The sequence below is a fragment of the Acomys russatus genome, chromosome 27 (assembly GCF_903995435.1).
Source record: "Acomys russatus chromosome 27, mAcoRus1.1, whole genome shotgun sequence".
Taxonomy (NCBI): domain Eukaryota; kingdom Metazoa; phylum Chordata; class Mammalia; order Rodentia; family Muridae; genus Acomys; species Acomys russatus.
The window spans coordinates 30202292-30225550 of NC_067163.1; the positions used below are offsets into that span (position 1 = coordinate 30202292).

Sequence of the window (23259 nt, forward strand, 5' to 3'; positions counted from 1 at the left end):
ACTCCACATGACTACAAAATAGAATGGGTGTCTTCAGTGTCACCCTGCCAGGTGACCACCATTGTGAGACAGAGTATGGATAAAAGAATAATGCCCCGCTTTCATTTTCTTTTTCAAAGGAAATTTTTTCCTTTTGTTGAAAATAGATTTTTTTTTCTTTACGTAATATAACCAGATTATGGTTTGTCTTCCCTCTACTCTGTTTCTCCTCCTCTTCCCCTCCCATCTGCATCCACTATCTTTCTGTCTCTCATTAGAAAATAATAGGCCTCTAAGAAGTAATAAGAAAATATAACAAAATAAAACCTAATAGGATAAAACAAAAACTGCCACTTCAGAGTTGAACAAGACAAATCAATACAAGGAAAAGAGCCCAAGAAAGGGCACAAGAATCAGAGACCCACTCGTTTGCAAACTCAGGAATCTCATAAAAGCACTGAACTGGGAGTCATCATATATGAGCAGAGGACCTGGACAAACCCGGGAAGGTCTTGTGCGTTCTACTTCCATCTCTGTGAGTTCATCTGGGCTTCGCTCCTGTTGATTCAGGGGGCCTTGTTCTCCTGGTGTCCTCCATCCTCTCTGGCTCTTACACTCTTTCCGCCTCCTCTTCCCTGAGGTTGCCTGAGCTTGGAGGGGAGGAATTTGATTGAGACAACCCATTTAGGGCTGAGTGTTCCAAACTCTTGCTCTATGTTCTGATTTATAAGGGAAAATTTTAGTTCATATTTTGCTGATTTTGAATAAGATCTTTGAGTCTGAAATGCATTTATTTTAAGTATGATCTTAAAACTAAGGCATGAATGAAGAAAAATGATTGCTTTTTGATTATGGCAGAAATTAGTGAAATTTTTCCCACAGTTAAAAAATCGTCACTCATTCCACAACTTTTTTTTTTACAGAAAATTTTATAGGAAACCATGACAAAAATGAATAGGAAAACAAACTTTTATAGGAAAACATAGTGCACAGAAATGATTATTTAAGGATTCATCTGGTGAAAGAAAGAATAATGTATTCAGTGTTCTGTGCTCTTTTAAACAATCATAGGGAAAAACAAAATGGCCAAATGAGTTCCTATGAGCAAACTTCCTAGAGACCAGTGTTAATTGCTTTGAAACCTTTCAACTGTATCTGATTAGTTTTACTCTTATGAATATTTGATTTGTACAAAGACCAAAGATTTCTTATGTCTGAGTATCTCCCTTCTGGTGGAAGGGGAAAGGCTGGTGCTCAGTGGTAGAGATTGTTTCTAATCTATATAAGGTCCTGGGGTCCAGAAATGAAAGGGGGAGGGAGGGAGGGAGGGAGGGAGGGTGAGAGAGAGAGAGAGAGATGAGCGGAGAGTAGATGGCGGAGAGGGAGAGGCGAGAGGGAGGAGAGGAGAGAGAGAGAGAGAGAGAGAGAGAGAGAGAGAGAGAGAGAGAGAGAGAGAACACTGTGGAAAGCAAGAATGTAGAGCCTATTTCATATGGTACTAAGAGAACCCTAAGTACCAGGTATAAATGTGTGGGAATGTGTTTGAGGCTAAAACTCTATGTATCTTGGAGGACATCACCTACATTATTTGGGTCTTGGTTTCCTTGAGCACAAGATGAGGGCTGTAGGATGTCATGGTTATAATAATCTGTGCGATGACTGTTCTTGGTTGTCAACTTGACTACTTCTGGAATTAGCTGAAACCCAAGTGGCTGGGTACACCTGTGAGGGGTTTTCTTCTTAGATTCGTTCTGTAAGCTCTGTTTCTTTTGAGGACACCGACTAATTAAGATTTTGCCACCAGGCCTGGAGAGATGGCTCAGAGGTTAAGAGCACTGACTGCTCTTCCAAAGGTCATGAGTTCAATTCCCAGCAACCACATAGTGGCTCACAACCATCTCTTCTGGCCTGCAGGCAGAATGCTGTATACATAATAAAGAAATAATTAAAAAAAAAAAAAAAAAGATTTTGACACCAGAAGTGGTTCTAGAGCAACAGACATATAAGGATGAATTTTCATAGTATCTGGAATAGGCTTTCCAATTTGCCAACACCTACAGTTACTAAAGTCTCTCCAGTTACTGAAGCCTCATCTAGAAGCTCAAGAGTATAAAAAGCCATGGTGAGGGGCTGAAGAATTGGCTCAGAGGTTAAGAGCACTGATTGCCCTTCCAAAGGTCCTGAGTTCATTTCCCAGCAACCACATGGTAGCTCACAACTATCTATAATGTAGTCTGATGTCCTCTTCTGGCCTGCAGGCTTAAAGACCATGGTGAGACCTATTTACAAACTGAAAGATACAAAAGCATTTGATTATCCTGAGGCAATGAATCTGGTGATTCCATATATAAAACTATTGACAATTTGTGGCTTAGCATTGATGAAGGAATTTTAAGGCTCAGGGGAAATGATATATTTGCAATGCTATAGTGGGCATGCTGTGTACAACCTAATGCTCAGTAGGGCAGTATAGGGTGCTATCTTTGGGGAATAGCAGGAGTGGGGGAAGGAATGTGGGAGGCAGGCATCTTAAACCCTACATATATTTACAAATGTGTATCTGTGTTTTTAAAAAAAACAGAAATTTTCTCTCAATTTTGTGTGTGTGTGTGTGTGTGTGTGTGTGTGTGTGTGTGTGTGTGTGTGTGTTGCTGAAGACTGAGCCAGGGCCTCACATATGTGAGACAAGTGTTCTATCAGAGAGCTATACCTCCATTCCTTAACATTTAAAAATTTTAAATGATCATTTAATATATTTCACCCTTCCCTCTTCCCCCGCCCAAACCCTTCTGTATATCCGTATTCTCCTTCAAATTCATGGCCTCTGTTTTCACTATTTTCGGTTGCATGTATATATGATACACATATGTGTGTGTGTGTGTGTGTGTGTGTGTGTGTGTGTTCCTAAACATAACCTCCCACTTAACAATGTTAAGCTCCTGTTACAGAACAGCATGGTGACTACAGGCACTTACCCTACAGATCTCTAGGACTTTGTTACCTTGTGTAACTGAAACTCTTTGCCCATTGAACGATTCTATTTCTCTTTCCTCCCTCCCCGGCCCTGCCAGCCAGCATACTCCACTGTTTCTGAGATGACTACATTACTGGGATCATGTAGTCCTTGCTGTTTCTGCCTGATTTACTTAGCATGCTACTGAGAGTTTAGTCATGTTGTAAATTTTCAGATTTTTAAAAAGTCAAATTATATTCCTTTATATGTACCCTCCACATTTAAAAATTGATCTATTGATCAGTAGACATTTGCTTCCACATAAGCCATACTGCAATATACATGAGGGCTCACACATGTATTTTTACAATCCTCTTTCCAATTCTTTTTTATGTAAATGTCTTCCCAAATATTTTTTATTATTTAATTAATTTATTCAGATTACAACTCAATTGTTTTCCCCTCACTTGTATCCTCCCGTTCCTCCCTCCCTCCCTCTTTCACCTTATTCCCTTTCCCTAGGTCTGTGACAGAAGGGGACCTCCTCCCCCATCATATGGTCACAGCCTATCAAGTCTCATCCTGGTAGCCTGCCTATTCTTTATCTGAGTGCCACCAGAGAATATGAGGCACCACAGTTCATGTCAGAGTCAGTTCCCACTCTCCACACAACTGTGGAGAATGTCCTGTCCATTGGCTAGATCTGAGTAGGGGTTCGATGTTTACTGCATGTATTATCCTTGGTTGGTGCAGTAGTTTGAACAGACCACCCCTGGGTCCACATCCACCCATTATGTGGGTTTCTAGGACTCTCTGGATCCTTCTATTTCCCCATTCTCCCATACTTCTCTCACCTAGAGTCCCAATAGGATGTCCTCGCATCTATCCCCATCTCCTAGTAAGTGAAGACTTTCCTTTTGGGTTAGTGTCCAATTATAAGTAAGTATATACCATATGAGATTTTCTGCATCTGGGCCAACTCACTCAGTATGATGATCATTTCTAGTTCCATTCATTTGTCCACAAAATTTGGGATTTCCTTGTTTTTAATAGCTGAGTAGTATTCCATAGTGTAAATGTACCACAGTTTCTTTATCCATTCTTTGACTGAGGGGCATTTAGGTTGTTTCCAGATTCTGGCTATTATGAATAAGGCTATTAACATGGTTGAGCATATGTCCTTGTTGTGTAGTGGAGCATCTTCTGGGTATATTCCAAGGAGTGGGATAGCTGCGTCTTGAGGTAGCCCTATTCCCAGTTTTCTGAGAAAGTGCCAGATTGATTTCCAAAGTATTTGTATAAGTTTGCATTCCCACCAGCAATGAAGGAGTGTTCCCCTTTCTCCACATCCTTGTCAGCATGTGCTGTCATTTGGGGTTTTTTATCTTAGCCATTCTGTTGGGTGTAAAATGGAATCTCAGAATCGTTTTTATTTGCATTTCTCTGATGACTAATGATGTTGAGCATTTCTTTAAGTGTCTCTCAGACATTTGATATTCCTCTGTTGAGAATTCTCTGTTTAATTCTGAGCCCCATTTCTCAATTGGGTTATTTGGTTTGGTGGTGTTTAATTTCTTGAGCTCTTTATATATTTTGGATATGAGATCTTTGTCCAACGTAGGGTTGGTGAAGATCTTTTTCCGGTTTGTAGGCTGTTGCTTTGTTCTGTTGACAGGGTCTTCTGTCTTACAGAAGCTTCTCAGCCTCATGAGTTCCCATTTATTAATTGTTGGCATTAAGACCTGGGCTGTTGGTGAGAAGTTGTTCAGGAAGTTGTCTCCTGTGCCAATGTGTTCCAGGCTCTTGCCCACTTTTTCTTTTAACAGATTTAGTGTCTCTGGTTTTATGTTAAGGTCTTTAATCCACTTGGACTTGAGTTTTATGCATGGTGATAAATATGGGTCTATTTGCATTTTTCTGCAAGTTAGACCAGCACCATTTGTTGAAGAAGCTATCCTTTTTCCACAGAATAGATTTGGCTTCTTTGTCAAAAATCAAGTATCCATATTGTGTGGATTTATTTCTGGGTCTTCAATTCGATGCCATTCATTAACCAGACTATTGCTATGCCAGTATCATGCTGTTTTAATTACTATTGCTCTATAGTACAGCTTGAGATCAGGTATGGAGATTCCTCCGGAGGATCTTTTGTTGTACAGGACCTATTTCCAATTCTTATTAATACATACCCAGAAGAGGGATTTACCATATACATTTAAAATGGCATAAAGCCAGATTTGCATAATTTTTTAAAACTAGGCTTCATAGGGCTGGAGAGATGGTTCAGAGGTTAAGAGCACTGTCTGCTCTTCCAAAGGTCCCAAGTTCAATTCCCAGCAACCACATGGTGGCTTACAACCACCTGTAATGAGATCTGGTGCCTTCTTGTGGTGGGCAGGCACACATGTGTCCAGAATACTGTATAAATAATAAATGCATCTTAAAAAAGAAGAAAGAAAAAACCAAAATTGACCTAGGTAAAGCACTTTGAACATTTAGTCTTTTACTTATACAAACATTCTAAGCCTAGAAGATCTGTGTACAATGATTTGGCACTTTATAATAGTATTTTGCAAGGTGTAGCTAAGAGACATGTTGGAATACATTTGAAAACATTTGGAAGATTCAAAAATAAATGGACCTGAGGCTGAATCAAAGAGGAACATCCAAAATCAAGATGAGGTGTGATGTTGACTTTATACCATTAAACGCCATTTGATTCATGAATAGTAGGGAATTTATTTTTAAAATAAACAAAAAAACCAATGTGGCCCCCAAGGACCTATAAAACACAATAAAAAAACAATGTAGAAACATCTAGTCATAACCTTGTATCAAACAACCACAGAAAACTGATTTGACACCAGAGTTCTAAGAAACAGACTCTTGAAATTGTTCTCAGAATGCAGCTCCTGTGGGAAGTAGGACGCTCGGCCTGTGTTCTCTTTCCTGTGGAACAGGTTCTCTCCAGCCTTTCTCAGCTATCAGGCTAGACGTCTCTCAGCTGTGCTTCTGTGGAACCAGGTAGTTTTGACCAACATCAGGAACTTCCTGAAAACAAAGTTCAAGTTTAAAGTTCAACACTTCTGTCCACACTTAATCTCCAGGCTACTTCATTTCTTCTACTGAACAGTGAGCTGTCCTTGTCTCTAACTGCAAACATGGGCCATTATAAAGAAGAAAGGACTCCAGCCTGCAGAGGCCCCGCTATGTGAAATAGAATTCAAGTGCAAACACTATATGTGTTTGTTTTTCCCACTTGCTGGGAGTGTCACAAGTCACTCATTAAATATGAAGTGAGTTGATGGGTCTGGCTGTACTCATAGACACCATATTTGACAAAGGATAAAACATAATACCAACATGGGAAAAAAATCCCTACCCACCCTGATATGATTTAGTCTCTCTTTAGGACTAGAGGCTACAAAGTCCCTTGCTGCCCACTGGCTTGCCAAAGGGTATTTGTTTTGGCATAGATTTTGCCTGCAAGGACTCTCTCAATGTTGAGCCTGGGATTTGAGAAAGTTAGTTTTTAAACAAATATTTCAATATATTGTCCCAATGAGTTTTGACTAGCAATAGTTTACATTTCCATTTTCACAGGCTACCTATTTGTTGTTTTAATAGGAAAACAATGTTACATTGATGAAATGTAGGATTGTTTCTCCCCTGGCCCCAGTTTGTGGCTGTTTGGTACATTTCACCCTAAATAGTGTAAAAAAAATTTCTACACAGCTTACCTGCCATGATTGTTTATTTGTCTCCTCTAAGAGATACTTTCAGGTCATAACGTTTTTATCTTATACTTTTCCTGCTGTGAGAACAGTGATGGAGAATGTTATGGAAAGTGGCAGCAGGTGAGGCACAGCTGGAAGTGAGACCTGCCTTAACCAGGTACCAGCAAAGTGATCTTTGCTTAGTAATTCCCCGAGACCCAGTGTCCTTATCCAGGTCATGAAGATGGAGATGGTGTTATGGACAGGCATTGCCAATAAAAGGTCTGACCCAGGATGGGTGCTTTTTAAGAAGGAAAAAAAATCACTGTATTGTAATAAACTCACAAATCAAAACATCACACAACTAGACTGAGGTAGCCACTCAAATATGCCTCGTCCCAAACTCGATGTGCCTCAGTGAACGTCTAATGTGGTTAGAATGGCCATTATAAAGCATGGAGCTTCAGTTAGGGTTTTACACTTTCACCGGCAATTACACTTAGCCACCACAGAAAGAACAACCATGAGCATTGAAACTAGAAAGACAATTCCCTTTCTATCCCCTTTCACATAACTCATGTGTCCTCTTGCCTGTGCTCTGTCCTTACTATGACCTGTTCTTGCTATCCTTTCTAAATATTATTCTAACCCCACACACAGAGCTGTTTTCATGTATGTATGTGTATATTACAGGCTAGGATCCACACATGAGGGAGACCATGCAAGGGTTTTTGTTGTTCCTCTTTGCATTTAGGTGGCCTTACTGCCTCTTGTCATAAATCAGGAACTATCTGGTGCCCTCACAGCCTCAGAAGTTGGTTTGCAGTCACACACCCACTCACACCACATTGCACGATACTCAGAGCCATGAGTGCACGTGTGCATTCACCACACGAGTGGGCTGCACACATGCCTTTCATATGTGCTGTATGTACTGCATGTATGTGTTATATGTGTTATTGTGTGTGCGTGCTGTATGCAGCAAAAGGAAGGAGGGGAAGGCAGACAGCTCATCTGCATCCTGCCTGGTCATGGTGAACACATGACACTAGTCAGTTCATGTTTTATCTCTTCTGTTTTGTTTTGTGTTTTCTCCTCCTTCTCCTTCTCCTTCCTCTTCCTCTTCCTCAACAGGATGTTGCTATGTAACCCAGATGACCTTGAACCCATGATTCTCTTACCTCAGCGCCCCTGACCTCCATCTTCTAGCCATTGAGGTCATTAGCTACATCTTGGAGAAGCTGGAGACTAGAGTTCCTCAACATCCCCTCATCTTGCTTCTTCCTTCCCTGCTGCTACGTTACCTCAATGCTTGCCTCTCCCACATCCACATCTCTTAGCAGAGATGGAGAAAGACCTCTTTCCTGGTGTACCCTGGTACCCAGTACAGGGCCTCCTGGCAAATGCAGGTCATCAGAGGGCAAGTGATGCTGGGGATGGGAGCTGAGAGCAGGGCTACAGTTAAACCACCATGATCAATGGTGATCTGTGACCTGGGGAAAGGGTCATGGAGCTTTAATTTATTTAATATTGAAAGACTTTATTTAATTACTTAAAAGTTTTTTTCTGTCCACACAAAGGTCAGAAAGGGGCATGTGGACCCTCAGAGCTGCAGCTATAGGGTTTTGTGGTGTGCCTGTCTTGTTACATGGGCACCAGGATTTGAATTCTTGCCCTCATGGTTGTGCAGCAAGCACCCCTAACCAGTTCCATCACTGAACTCTCAAGCTGAAAAAAAAAAACTTTAAAAATGGCTTTACTTAAGGTCTTCACCCCACCTCATCCTCACCCCCTGCCACCTTTTTTTCCTTGCTTGCTCTTTTTGAGGAGAAAGTTAAGCTGTCTTCACAGTCACTGCAATCCTCCTGCTTCCGTGTCCTAAGTACTGAGGATATCAGGCATAGGCTACCATGTTTAGCTTCTGTTGTTTTTAAAATCTGCCCTCTTCCCCACACACACACCCCACCCATATGTATGGGGATTTTGCCTACAGAAGCCAGAAGATGAGAGTATATCCCCCTGGAACTGGAGTGAGCTGCTCCGTGGGTGCTGAGGATTGACCCCTGGTCCTCTGGAAGACACCCAGTGCTGTAGCCACAAAGCCTTAACTTTGACACACAGTGATTGCGTATATTAAGTAGCGGTACAGTGGAGTGATTTATACATGTACATAATGTGTATTAATTGAATCAGACTATTTAGCATTATTCACCGTCTCATACATTTTTCATTTCGTTGTGGCGAGGACATTCAAAATGATATTTTCTACCTATTGTGAAGTGTCCAATCTAATATCATTAACCATAGTCGCTCTACTGAGCAAAATACAGGAGGACCCAATCCCATCCCCATTGCCCCCAAACTGGACCTTTGTACCCGCTGGCCACTCTTTCCCTTTCTCCCCGCCCTTTCAGCGCCTAGTAACGGCCTAGTAACGGCTCGGATGAGGTAAATGACGTGCAGGCAGAGAGATAAGTGGCTGATACTGCTGAACTACAGAATGAGTTCTAGAACTTGGCCTGGTCCATTGGCTTATAGCTGGAGGGAGATGCCACCCTCCTCCAGATCTGCGATCAGTCCAGTGGAATAAACTTTGATTCAAGTTACTGTCGGCCTCAGAAAGACAGTTTCTGGAGAGATATACTTGGTACATCCTAGGATAGGGCTGTATAAAATGTATCTACTTTCAAGTTTTAGATTGAAAACAAGTTAAGAGGGATGCACTTTTGACTTCCTGGGATAGCTTTGAAGTGACTCATTTCCAAACCATGCCATAATCAGAATGCCCACTAGGTGGCAGACTTTATCGGCATTATAATTGTCTTCAGGAAAAGATTGCAAAGGATGACTGAATGGCTAAAAGGAGCCCAGAAGAGGTCCCTCAGAAGCTACAGCAACATGCTGCAAGGTCTAGAGGTACATCGGGGTATCACTTCCACATTGGGTTATTCCCAAGTGCGTAGACAACCTATCTCTCTGAGACAGGAAAGAGGGGGTACTTCAAAAAACAACCAGTGTTTGTTTCCATTTACTGCAAGCTCCATTTCCTGATCTCTCTGCACCCTTCCCTTATTAAAACGCTTTTTTAAAGCTTCTCCTAATATGCAAAGAAGTCCTGTGGAGGCCGTGGCCATGGAACTTATCATCTTAGAGGAAGATAGACTTTTAAAAGAGCAGCTTAATACAGTTGGTATGCATAATGCTATCGGAAACCAGGGAGGCGCCAGGCAGTGGTGGCTCACGCCTTTAATCCCAGCACTTGGGAGGCAGAGGCAGGTGGATCACTGTGAGTTGGAGGCCTGGTCTACAAAGTGAGGCCAGGACAGCCAAGGCTACACAGAGAGACCCTGTCTTGAAAAAACAAAAACCAAAACAAAACAAAAAACAAGAAACCAGGGAGGCAAAAACTCAAGCTGATATCTGGAAATTTAGTTAACCAGGTAAAGGAGGGTGAAGAAGAAAGTAAGAAATTTCTAGAGAGGGAGGACAGCCTGTGGGAACCACCTAGAAGAAGAGAAACAGCACCTGTCACTGTGAGGGAGTGTGTGAACGGTAAGGTTCTCAGAGGCAATGGAGGTGGGGGCTATGCCAACAGGCAAAGAGGAAGCACGCCATGGCAGTCTTTCTCAGCCATTTGGGGAAATTTAGAGGGACATCTAATATGATTATGAGCCCTACTAATTACATGTGTTTGTGCATGCCGTGCACGCACACACACAGGCTAGGCCCATGTCTCTTTAGTTCAAGCACCATGGAGGCAGAGGCAAGTGGGACTCTGTGAGTTCAAGGCCAGCCCAGTTTACATTACACATTCTGGGCATAGTAAGATCCTGTCTCCAAAAACAGCCAGTCGGTAGTGGCACACGCCTTTAATCTCAGCACTCAGGAGGCAGAGGCAGGCAGATCTCTGAGTTTGAGGCTAGCCTGGTCTACATAGCCAAGTTCCAGGACAGCCAGAGCTATACAGAGAAACTCTGTCTTGGGGAAAAAAAAAAGCAAACAAAAGAAAAAGAAAGAAAATAGAAATGCTGAGTGCAAAATATACAAGCTACAAGGTTTCATCACAGCCCAAGTGTACCACGGTCTCTCCATGCACACACATTTGTTCTTCTCAGACTGTGTGAAAACATTCATTCTTGGTCCTCTGCTCCCTCATAGGATAGAAAAGAAATGTACTTATTTTCACTTTGTCGACGCAGTGAAACGTTACAGTATAAGAATGTTCCAGATCATAGAGTGGTGCATCGACCCGGTCCACTTCCATCCATTCTACAAACAGACCACACATTTCAGCTGGGGTGGACAGCAGAGATTCGTGGCACTGTGCTGAGTCAGGACACAAAGTAAGAAATGTGGAATGTGTGGCCCAGCCAAAGGGTTAGATATATCAATGCCAGAAGGAAGGAGCTGTGCAGGAGAGACGGTTTTTAAACATTTTAGCTAACAGGGTGGTGGTTTCTAGGCCTGCTCCAGGGGGTGTTGGGGAAAATAAGGGGCCAAACATTATCTTTCAGGATGTGTCTGTGGTGTCTGGTGTAGGATGTTAAGCTGGGAGGAGTGGGTGAGGCTCAGCTCTCTTTGATGGCTGGTTCCTCTGAGAACAATACATAGCTTCTCAGAGAAGAGAAGGCATCTGTGTTTCCACTTGGCTGCCCTTTGCAACAGCTTACCCCACCCACAGACTACACAAAGGAGGGTGGGCCAGGAAAGCAGACAGTGGGCTGCAGGCCAGTTTGCTAAGCAGCCTGTCTCCCCAGCTTGCACCAGGAAAGGAATCCATCCAAAAGGCGTTTTAGAAGAAAAGAATGTGAAGGAGCATTTCTGACCGGAAGGAACTCACTGCTAAGAGAGGACACCCGCTGGTGGTGTGTGGGGAGAGAGAGGGGTCTGCCTTTCCCATCTCATTTCGGTAACACACGCACAAACCAGCACTTGTCACTTTAACTGTGTCAACGCACACACCTCAGTACACTTGAGTAAATTCATTTTGTTTGTTGTGGATTTATCTGAAGTTCAGACTCTTTCTTTCAAAGCTGGATTTTCTTGGCAGAATAAATAAAAATGATGTGGGTCCCACTTCTCTTTCTCCTCCTTTGGAGCTGCAGGTTGAGTCCATGCACATAGGCGTCCCAGTTAGCAAGGTGGCACAGTCTAGAGTCACCTGAGCGGAAAGTCTCCATTTAGGAATTGCCTAAACCAGAGAGCCCTGTGGGCAATTCTGAGGGACATTGCCTTGACTTTTAGCTGATGTAGAGGTCCCGCCCCACTATAAGTGGTACCATCCTTAGGACAACAGTGATGGTAAAAGGTTGTATAGAAAAGTCGCTGAGCACGAGACTGTTCCAGCAACCACTGTTACTCCAAAGGCTCTGCTTCAAGTTACTGCCCTTGCTTCTCTCAACAACAGAAAAACCTGTAAGCTGAACTAACGTTGCTTAGGGTCACAGTGTTTTATCACAGGAGTCGAAAGGAAATTAGAGCAACAGCAAGCTGAAAGTGTCCTCAAGGGTGGCCATGTGGCTCAGCAGTTGTGTGCTTGCCTAGTATACGTAAGGTGCTGGCTTAAGTCCTCATTGTGGCAAGGAAACAAAAGTCTATGCTGTAGCCAACCCCTGATACCTATCTTCAAATGAATTTCCACCCTGGAAATGAAAAATAAAGAACTTGCCCCACCCTGAAGGTAGGACATTCTATGGCACCAGAACAGGTCCCTACATGCCCCTAGAGATAGACTGGTGGCGAGGCAGGGTGAAGTCTTCTCCGGGTGTACAGAATGTTCTGACAGTGAGTATGGTACAGAAAAATCACAGCTATGTTCCCTTCAGGGACACGGGTGGGGGAGGGTAATAATAGAACCAGTCTCCTCTCCTGTTATCAGCAGAGAATGAGGTCATGTGGGTAAACCATTTGGCATATGTAGTAAGTCTCTCAGTGAAGCTGAGCTATTTTTATTCATTCTATTGTATCCCAAAGAGGCAATGCACAGGGAAATGGCCAGCCTGTTGGCCTCAGTCTCTTATGTCAGTTTCCTACAAGCTAGATGTGTCTCAGTGTAATTTGGGTCTAGAGTGTTACCCCAAAGGCTTGGTGTCCAGCCTATAGCACTATTAGGACCTTTGGAAGTGGGGTCTAGTGAAATGAAATTGGATCATAAGAAATGTGTCTTTGGAGCTGGGTGTGCCACCTTGCTAACTCGAAGGCCTTTAGAGCTCCCAGCACTTGGGAGGCAGAGGCGAGCAGATCTCTGTGAGTTTGAGGCTAGCTTAGTCTACACAAAGTAAGTACAGGATAGCCAAGGCCACATAGAAAAACCCTGTCTTGGAAAACAGAAAACAAAAAGAAAAGAAAGGAAATGTGTCTTTGGAGGGACCATTGAGACTCTGATCCCTTCCTTTCTCTTCTTCCTGGCCTATGTGTGTGTGTGTGTGTGTGTGTGTGTGCGCGCGCGCACGCACATGTTCACACTGTCTCCTTCTGTTTCTGTCTTTTTCTGTCTCCTCTCTCTGTTTGTCTCCCCCACCCCCTCTCTGCTTCTTAGATTCCATGAAGCAATGTTGTTTTTTGCCATGTATTCCCACTATGGCATTCTTTATTGGGGCCAAGGCATTATGGACAAAAACACCATAAACTGTGAGCCAAAATGCACCCTCCTCATTAAAAGCTGATTCTCATGGGTAGGGAAGGCTGATCAGCACAGTCCACAACACCACAGAGTGCAGAATGGTGCACACTAACTGTTCTGGGTACTGTGAGGTCCAATAATCTGATCCCAGCCCCTATGTACTTTTGAAGGAAGGAGGAAATGTTTTCTGCTGACTTCTATTTTAAAAGAATGTTAAACAAATCCTCTCTTTTCTTGAGAAAAGTCTTTATGTGATTTTCCCAGACGTGCATTAAAGTATGAAAAGATGACAGTGGTAAATTCAAGTCCATGTGCCAAGTCCAGACTAGCTTGGAATATCACAAAACTTTTGCAGATGACAATCTTGGAGGCTGTTGTTCAGTGGAAAATGGGGCTTGGGGTGTCACTGAGCAACTGTGCATACTTTCCGAATGTGATCCTGCTTTAACACATATGTCTGTATGTGGGTGAGGTCTGGGTTTTTATTTGCAAAAAATGAAAATGGATATTATTGAGGAATGAACACTTGTGCCAAGTATATAAAGTCTAAGTGAAGCCATATAAAAGGTTTGTCAGATGAGAAAGGCAGGAAAAGGGGAATAAAGGATAAGTTACAAAATGGAAAATTTTGCTGCCCCATGGTAAATAACTGTTCAGAGCCACATGCCATGAAAAATGAGTAAACCAAGTTGTTGGAGCTTTGCCTCAGTTGTCTGGACTCAGCTTCCCTGCCCGACCCGTGCACCCACACTATACTGCAGGTTCTCAGTACCTGGCCCCTGGGCAGATCCTTCCACTGGGATCCCCGACTTGTGTTCTCTGTCACATGGCCTCATGATCCTTTGACCTTCTAGATTTGATCCTGACTTTACTGTAGGTCAGTCCTGCTGCCCAAGGCCTCACCTCATTCTCTGCCCTTCTCCTGGTGTCTCCTTTGCCTCAGAAAAGAGGTCAGTGCCATTGCCAGCTCACCTGTTCCTGTAACATCAGTGATCCTTTTTGTAAGCTCCAGTCAGTAGCTGAGATGAGGCAAGGTAACCTAAGGCATGGGACCCTGTCTTACAGACCAAAACTGGTATGAAAGAACGTCCTCTCCTATATTGGTCTACCTAGGTGACTTGTGGAATGGTCTAATATAGCACATCTGGCTGTGGCATTTGGGGAAAAGAACAGAGTATAACAATTATCCATACAAGAGACGACAAGAAGTAACACTCACTAGAGTGTCACAGCTTGAGATCAATAGATACTCAGCTGAGGAGAGTGCAAAAACCTATTATAAGGAGTCTCCTAAGTTACACACACACACACACACACACACACACACACACACACACACACACACCACACACCACACACACACCATGCACACACATACCATGAGCACCCATACCACGCACACACACACCACGTGCACACACACCAAGCACACACCATACACCAAACACACCACACATACCACACACACACACACACCACACCACACACCACATATACATACACACACACACCATACACCACATACCCCCCCCCCCCACACACACACACACTTGAGAAGAAAACCAGACCAGGCTCCAACCAGAAACAGCTTAGAAAGAAATGACATAAAATACATACCAGACACAATTTCAGAAGAGCAATATGAGTGCTTGAAGCTGCTGGAGAGCTTCTTTCCCAGTCATCTATGGGGGCCAGAGGAAGGCTGGTTCATGGAGCAAGGGATTCCTGAACTGTAGGAGATCAGGTCTCGAAAATAAGACAGAAAGAGGAAGAAAGCGCTAAGTGGCGATTGCAATACGCAGCCCATCTGGAGAGTTATCTTCTGGCCTGGACTCTACATTTTACAAATGAGTAGATTCAACCCACAGGGAGTTAGGAGGCTGGCTCATGTTTACAGCTGTTAGTAAACTAGATTTTCCTCATGTATTGATGAATAAGCTTTGCCGGATCCCACAGCTTGCTTGTTTTGGCAATAGGCATGAGAGTGCAGCTATCCCCACTGTATGCCCACCTTGGCTCCCAGAAGTGTGAGAGAAGAACCATATGGTAGTTCTGTCCTTGTTTCATAGTTTATGAGAATAAACTATGACATGTTACTCAGCCATAAAGAAGGAAGCTCTGCTATAATTTGTAGAAAAATAGATGGAGCCGGAGAGAATCATGTTAAGTAAAGGAGGCCAGAGTCAGAAAGCCCACCTGCTGTTTTCTCTCTTATGTAAACTCTAGATTAGAAAAAAAAAAAAAAGACATGAAAATATAAGATAGACATGAGAGAAAAAGAGGCAAGAAATAAGATGGAATGGATGTGGTTAAAGTATATGAAGCCTATTTTTCCTATATTTAATAAACCAATTGTTAAAAACACACTAGTTTTAGGCCCAGTTTTCAACAGTCCTCTAGCCTTCCTGGGTCTTTATGTTTCTAATGTTAGTTCAGGAGATTCACCAGCAGTGTGGCATTAGCGTGAGAACACACATGAAATGTATTTAAGAGAGCTTGGGGAGGCTTGCTCCAAGGTGAGCTCTCTGTGTGGTACGCAAATGGACTGGGGGTGGGGGGGGGGCATGGCTTTCTGCATTCGCTATTCTAGCTTGGCCATAATACACTCACTGTGGCTGTGGCCTTGCACACTAGGGGTCCTCAGCTTGTTTTTCTAGCAAGGGTGGTAGAGGCTTGCTCCATTGTCCTCTGTCTCACTCCTCTCTCAGAGCTATTCTTTGCCGAATAATGAGCAGAGCTTTTTCTTGTTTATCTAAATGCTGATGAGCTTATTCTACATGGTGAGACCAGAAGGGCCAGTACCTAAGAAACTTGGGAGGCTGGGGTTCAGCCTGAGGGCCCCAGGAGCTCCACTCCCCCCCCCCCCCAGGCAGTTTGAGAACAACTCAAGGGTGCACTAGTCACTTTTCCCACACCAATCGGCATTATTTTTGTAAGCATAAATGATATCTTGGGTTTTTTTTTTATGCCCCTGGAAGAATTCCTGCTGGCTGAGCCAGTTGGGAATTTATATTCTAAAAAGGTGACATGAGGTCACCTCCAGATATTTAAAGTACACTCGCTTGGGTATCTGTAGATTGTCTGCTCAGCGGTTTTGTACGGTTTAGCACAGTCTACTTTTGTGGTAGCTTTTCTTACTACAATCAGTACGTACTCATTTGATTTATGGACTTAAAAGCCGAGAGGTGTCCCTCAGTGGAAAGAGTATTTGCCTGAGGTACACAAAGCCTCCCATTCCATCCCTAGCACCATATAAAACTAGGTGTTGTGGCCAATGCTGTGACCTCGCACTCAAGAGACAGAGGCAGGAGGATCCCAAGTTCAAGGTCATTCTCATCCTCACATCCAGTGAGAAAACAGCATGGTATACATGACGATCTATCTCAAAGAAATAAACATCAACTTAAAAGCCATGAAAAGCAAATTAAAGGGGCCACTAAAAGTCCCAATACACACCCTTTAACTCTGGAGTACAGGATCTTACAGGTTTCCTTTTACATTACATGCATGCAAATGTTTGCACATTTTCATAAACTAACTTACTTATCCTGAATACCTTTCTGTGATACCTTTTTAGAATATAAATTCCCAACTGGCACAGCCAGCAGGAATTCTTCCAGGGGCATAAAAAACCCAGGATATCATTTATGCTGATTACAAAAATAATGCCGATTGGTGTGGAAAAAGTGACTAGTGCACCCTTGAGTTGTTCTCAAACTGCTGGGGTGGGGGTGGGTGGGTTTCTGGGGCCCTCAGGCTGAACCCCAGCCTCCCAAGTTTCTTAGGTACTGGCCCTTCTGGTCTCACCATGTAGAATAAGCTCATCAGCATTTTTAGATAAACAAGAAAAAGCTCTGCTCATTATTTGGCGAAGAATAGCTCTGAGAGAGGAGAGTGAGACAGAGGACAATGGTGTCACACAACCTTCTCAGAATTGTACATGGTTTTTTTACTAGTGTAGTTGGACCCAGCAACAACCTGTTCCCATGGAGGCAGTGTTGAGCCACAAGCATCTTTCAGGCATTATTCTAGGAGGCCTGGGTTTGGTTTGTGGTAACCGAGGGTGTGCTGGATAGAGAGGCAACAAGAGCACTGATAAAGCAGGCTAGCGGAGTCCCAGGTGAAAGTCCCGGGATGGTGCTCAGGGTCTGGTCAATGGCATGGAGAAGACTTGAGAGCGACAGACAGACACACAGACACCAAGACAGAGACAGACAGACAGACAACAGAAACAGACCGAGACCAAGACAGACAGATGAGATAGACAGACAGATGAAGAGGCTGGCTGCTGATCTGGATAGCTGTCACACATAGTGTCCCCTACTGTTATTTCTGAGTAACAGAAAGGCTCAGGCATAAGTGACCGTAGCAGATGTCACATTTCACACACATCGCCAGAGCCCATTGTTGGAAGAGGCACACTGTAGTTACCCAGCGACAGTCTGGAATAGTTCATTGGCTAGCACTCGGGCATGGAGCTAGATGGTGTGCGGATGGAGAGAGATATATGATTGACAGATTACCAGGTGGTTACAGGTATGGAGCAGAAGTTGACAGATGAGCTGATGATAGGAAATTGGAACATTTCAACCTGATTTTATGTGTGGGGGAGAATGTGAGTGTGAGAATGTAAACGTATGTGTGTGAGTGGTGAGTGTGTGAGGATAGCAAATGAGTGTGTAAGTGTGTGAGTGTAAGAGTGTGAATGCATGAGTGTGGTTAACTGGGAATGTATATGTGAGTGTAAGAAAGTATGAATGTATATGAGGGCATGTGTTGTTTGTTTGTTTTGTAAACATAGGTTCTGGGGATGAACTCCCAGCCCTTGAGAGTGCAAGCCCAGCATTTTATTGGCCCTCTTTCAACCTGATTTCAGAAGTTAGAACTGTATTTGACAAACCAGGCCCACGGTGGTGCACACTTTTGATCCCAACACTTTGGAGACAGAGGCAGGTGGAGGATCTCTATGAGTCTGAGGCCAGCCTGGTCTACAGAGGGAGTTCCAGGATGGCTAGGGCCACACAGAGAAACCCTACCTAATTAAAAAAAGAGAAAAGAAAAAAGTAAAAAAAGACTTGTAATTTACTTTGAAGTTCCTTAGTTTGCATATTTGGTTCTCTGTGAATTTTCATACATACAACTTCTTTCTTCCTTTAAAAAAAGAAATGTAACTGTGGCAGACAGCTTCAATATGGTTTCCCCAGCTGTCTGCTTGTAAGAATTTGAGCTCCATTCATATGACACCATCCCCAGCCTATCACAGAGTAATTCTTTTCTGACTCATTCTTAAATTGAGACTTAGAGTAAACACAGGCCCTCTGCAAAATGCCTGAAATGCAGACTAGCAATCCCAAGTCTTTATCTCCACTGATACTTGGCCCAGCTCCTCACACGTGGTAGAAAGCAACCAATTAATTAATTCTTGACATGAATGTTGAAATCAGATGTTTAGTTGCATCTTTTGCTTTTGCTTTTATGCCATCTTAAAAATAGTGTCCAAGGCTGGAAGTCTGAGTTTAGACAGATGAGTGTGGGCCTGAGAAAGGAATTTAAATGGAGCTTCCTATTATCCCGAGGTTCCAGCTCTTTCTGAATATCCTAACCACTCTGGCCTTGATGTGTTCCCCTGTAACACAGATAACCACAGCGTTTGCCTCATAGGGCTTCAGGAAAACCAAGATAGGGGAGGTAGAACACTTAGCAGAGTGCACAGAACACCAGACAGTTTGCTCTTGTTGGTTTAGTCAGCACCACCACATGTGTCAGAGAAACAGTAACCACGTACCGTGGGCAGCATCATTTATGTAGTAGATGCTTACCAGCCAGTAGTTTTCCTAGGGCTAGTTGCCTTCCGTTATTTGCTAGATGGCTTAATGTATTTCCGCGGAACAAGGTGCCTTGTTTCTCTTAACTTGATTTCTACAAATGGGCTGATTTCATCAGACCATGCAAGTTTTTGTTTGCCGTGTGTGGGTTTGTGGAGTGGGGTGGCCACAGATAGCAGGTTTTCCAAGCAAATTAAAGGTGTTATTTCTTGGTCAGATTTACATCAGTTGGATTTGTTTTGATAGGATGAAATCCATGCCTTTCCCTTACAAGCATTTATGATCGAGTCTGTGCGACAGACACTCAGTTCGACGAGAATACCCAGCCAGAGGACTTCGGAGGGGCTGCTTCTCCAAGTTTCAGGGTTCTTGTCAGTAAAAGGAAAGATTAGAAGCTTCACCCTAGGGTGGCTGTGAGGAATAAAAGAAGCCTGGGCCCTTGTGATGGTGCTGTCTAAAACACTCAGGGTTGTCCTCTGAGCTGAGGCTGTGCCGTCCGTGACTCATCTGAAGAACATAGTGCCATCCATGCCCAGTATGCATGCCATAAGGGCTAGATATTAATGACTGTTCTCACTACAGATCTGCAGGGGTGGGTGTAGGCAGCACAGGGAATGGGAGAACACTCACTCAGAAATCCTAAAGTCACTATGGGGCAGGAGCTTGAATTTGGTCAGTAAGTTCCCTAGAGCTCATGGCCTCTTTCACAAAGCAGCCACTCATGTCCCAGTCATGTTTCTCTCTGTTGGTCACTCATCATCTTTTTTCCTCCAGTCAGGACATCTCCTTCATTGAATCCCTGGCTCCTGGTCCCTGCTTAGGCTGGTTAGCTCCCATCCCTGCTCCTGAGACCCTCTCAGGTCTTCAGACTTTTTCTGGCTACCTAAAAACCTCCTCAGGTCTTGAGTCTTTTTCTGGCTCCCCTCCTCTATCCTCCCTTGGTACTCGCCGTACCGCAGTTGAGTGAAGGAATTCTCTAGAACCTCTCCATCATCTCCACTCTAGGCTCTCCAGTTTGACGTATAGCCATAAGTACTTACAGAACCAATGAATAATTATGTTCTAAACCACAGCTTACTCCTTGCCTGTGGCCTGTTAAGGAAAGGACTCACCATAGTTATCCGGTCGCTGCCTTAGGTAAGAGGCACCATGGCTCCTATCTTCAGGAGGTGCCAGCTCCTTTCTTTGTGCCAATATCCATGCCTTGGGGTGCTCTGAGAGAGTAAGCTGGGCCAAATGTGAGAAGTTCCAAACCTCCAGTAACAGGAACTCTCTCTCTCTCTCTCTCTCTCTCTCTCTCTCTCTCTCTCTCTCTCTCTCTCTCTCATTGGAGGAGGTTATAAACATTGAATGAATGCTCCTTCAAAATATTTTAAACATTGAACTAATGTTTCTTGAATCCTAGCCTTTTCCATTACTCCCTAGGTCAGAAATGTCAAATTTGAAAAAAAAAAAAAAAAAAGACCTAGAATAAGCTGATGTGTTAGGATGCTCAAAGCTAATCTGACCAGAGTTCATCCTGATGTTCCTGGTCCAGCTTTTAATGGTACCTTCGTTGTGACCATTGTTTTTAACTTCTACGTCCCACCCCTCACTTCTTCGTCCCACCCCTCACTTCTTCCTACCTCACCAGAGTTGTTGGACGGTTACAAGAGAAAAGGAGGGCCTTTGGTTGAAGTGTCTCCACTTAGACATTGTCTCTACAGGGCTCAGCATGTGCTGTCCCCATCTCATGACACATGCTCAGCACCCAGCAGCCTTGGCCACAGCCTAAATCTCTGGCGGCCCGCTGCTTGGACTATGCAAGGCCACCAGTAGAAATGGGCACTTTGAAATCCAGGCATTTGGACTGTAATCCTCTTAAATCATTTGTTTCCTGTTTTACGAGGTTTGCATAGAAGAGGGGGTGGAAATATGCAGAAATGTTTTCCAGGGCATTTCCTTCCTTCAGCCCCCAGCCTGCTAAAGATACAGCGCTCCAATCATGGTGGTGGCTGAGTTACCCTCCAGGGTTAGGTTTTATGGGCCCACTTAGCTCCTGGTAGGAATGACCTCTCACCCTTTCTGCTACTGCCACACAAACAAGTGCTGGGCCCAGAAAAGCTGCTTGGTATCTTAGCTGGTTCTGACTCTGCGGAAACCTCAACTTCCATTTTCTTTCCCCTTTGTCATTTATTTTAACCTATGAAATTAATTATTTTTTTTTTCTTTTTTAAGATTTACTTATTTTCTGTGTACAAGCATTTTGCCTACGTGTGTGTGTGTGCGTGTGTGCGTGTGCGTGTGCGTGTGCGTGTGTGTGTGTGTGTGTGTGTGTGTGTGTGTGTGTGTGTCTGGTGCCTATAGAGATCAGAAGAGGGCACTGGTAGCCTGCAGCTGCAGTACACACTTGCGAGCTGCCATGTGGGTGCTGAGGCCTGAAACTGGGTCTTCTGTAAGAAAAACAAGTACACTAAGCCATCTTGCCAGCCCCTGAAATTAACCTTTTGATGGTTGCCCAAGACTTTCCTACTGCCAAATGAAATTGTGTGTTTATGCTTAGCATGCTCTTTTAAAGGCATCTGATCCTGTTGAGAATCTATTCATGAAGCTTTTCTGTAGGGCTTCCATGATATGTTCTTTTTCTGTTTCTTATCCCTTTGGGCGTGCATGCGTGCGCGTGCATGTGTGTGTGTGTGCATATACCTAGGTGTATATGCGGATGACATGGGTTGACATGGGATATCTTCCTCAATTGTTTCTATCACAAAGTTTTCTATCCCTTCTGACACAGAGATTTAAAGTCACGAGGCCACTCCTGGTCCATCTCATTCTTCTTAGCCCATCCGTGGCAAATCCCTGGCTCTCTCACAGATTTCCACTTCCTCCAGTGCTCATGCCTCGGCACCTCTTCATTGCAGCAGCAGCAGCAACAGCGTGGCATCTCAGACTCTCTTTCCTTTCTACCCCTCCCATTCTGAGACTATCTGCTCCTGCCTTAGCCATGGTGGTCTCACCATTTCCCCAGAGTGAAGGTTGGTTCCCACTGCTTAGGTGATGACCACACACAGTGTACCTGCTCTCAACCATGTGTCTGTGAGTCCCCACACCCTCCTCCCATCTCACTCTGCAAACAATGGATGAACTCTCCAATATATTGTTGCATCTTTTCCTACCCACTTGCACACTAGAGTCGCCACAGTGAGTTCGGCAGAGTATGTTCTTGGCAGTCCTGGTGTGGCGTGCAGTTCCCTGAGCAAGCACACTTTGCTTCCTCCCCATCCCTACTGCCCCTCCTCCTGCAGCCATGCAAGCCCAGCTTGTCTCGCCTCCTCTTCAAGGCTGCCGTGGTCCTCTTCAACCCACCCTTTGAGAATTTCGTTTTTATCATGAGAGCCTGGTCAATTATTCCTGGGTCTTTTCATGGTTGTTAGTTTTAACTCTTGAATAATGCAATTTCCTTAAAGTCCACCGGTTTTTCTTTGCCGTGCTAACACTCTCCAGTGCAGAGTGGGTGGTGTTCGTTGTTGCCCCAGCAGTATTCACAATAGCTGGTCCGAACCTACAAGTATGTGTCACCAGAAATAATTGAAATAGTACACCTAACAAGGCATTGTGCGCATGCGCATGTGTGTGTGTGTGTGTGTGTGTGTGTGTGTGTGTGTGTGTGTGTGTGCATATACCTAGGTGTATATGCGGGTGGCATGGGTTGACATGGTATCTTCCTCAATTGTTTCTATAAAGATGTGCTTTATACACATCTTATTATCTAATTACTACATCCTAGGTACACAACAACGTACATGGCTTGTTTAGCTGGTCGCCTGCTGTGTTTCTCGGAGATGTCACTTTACTTGGCTTCTGTGTTCCAATCTGCCATATTGTTACTCTAGCAATACTAAATTAAAAAAAAAAAAAAAAAAAAAAAAAAAAAAAAGCCAGTCTGGCGGTACATGCCTTCAATCCCAGTACTCCTGAAGCAGAGTCAGGTGGATCGCTGTGAGGCCAGCATGGTCTGTAAGCAAGGGCCGGGACAGCCAAGGCCACACGACAAAGCCGTGTGTCTCGAAAAGAAAGTAAAAGGATTACTGTTTTGGCTCACACCTTTTTAACTTTGAGCTCATGACCGTTGGACCCCATTGAATTGGTCTCACGGTGGCACATCACGGCCGCCATAGTAGCATA

General features: G+C 43.9%; 1 protein-coding gene across 1 annotated transcript in view; it reads left to right on the top strand.

The window, feature by feature from the left end:
- The window catches only part of Pdgfrl (platelet derived growth factor receptor like), a 50059-nt gene that overhangs the window by 13666 nt on the left and 13134 nt on the right, over positions 1–23259 (top strand). The gene's annotated exons all lie outside the window — the stretch shown is intronic.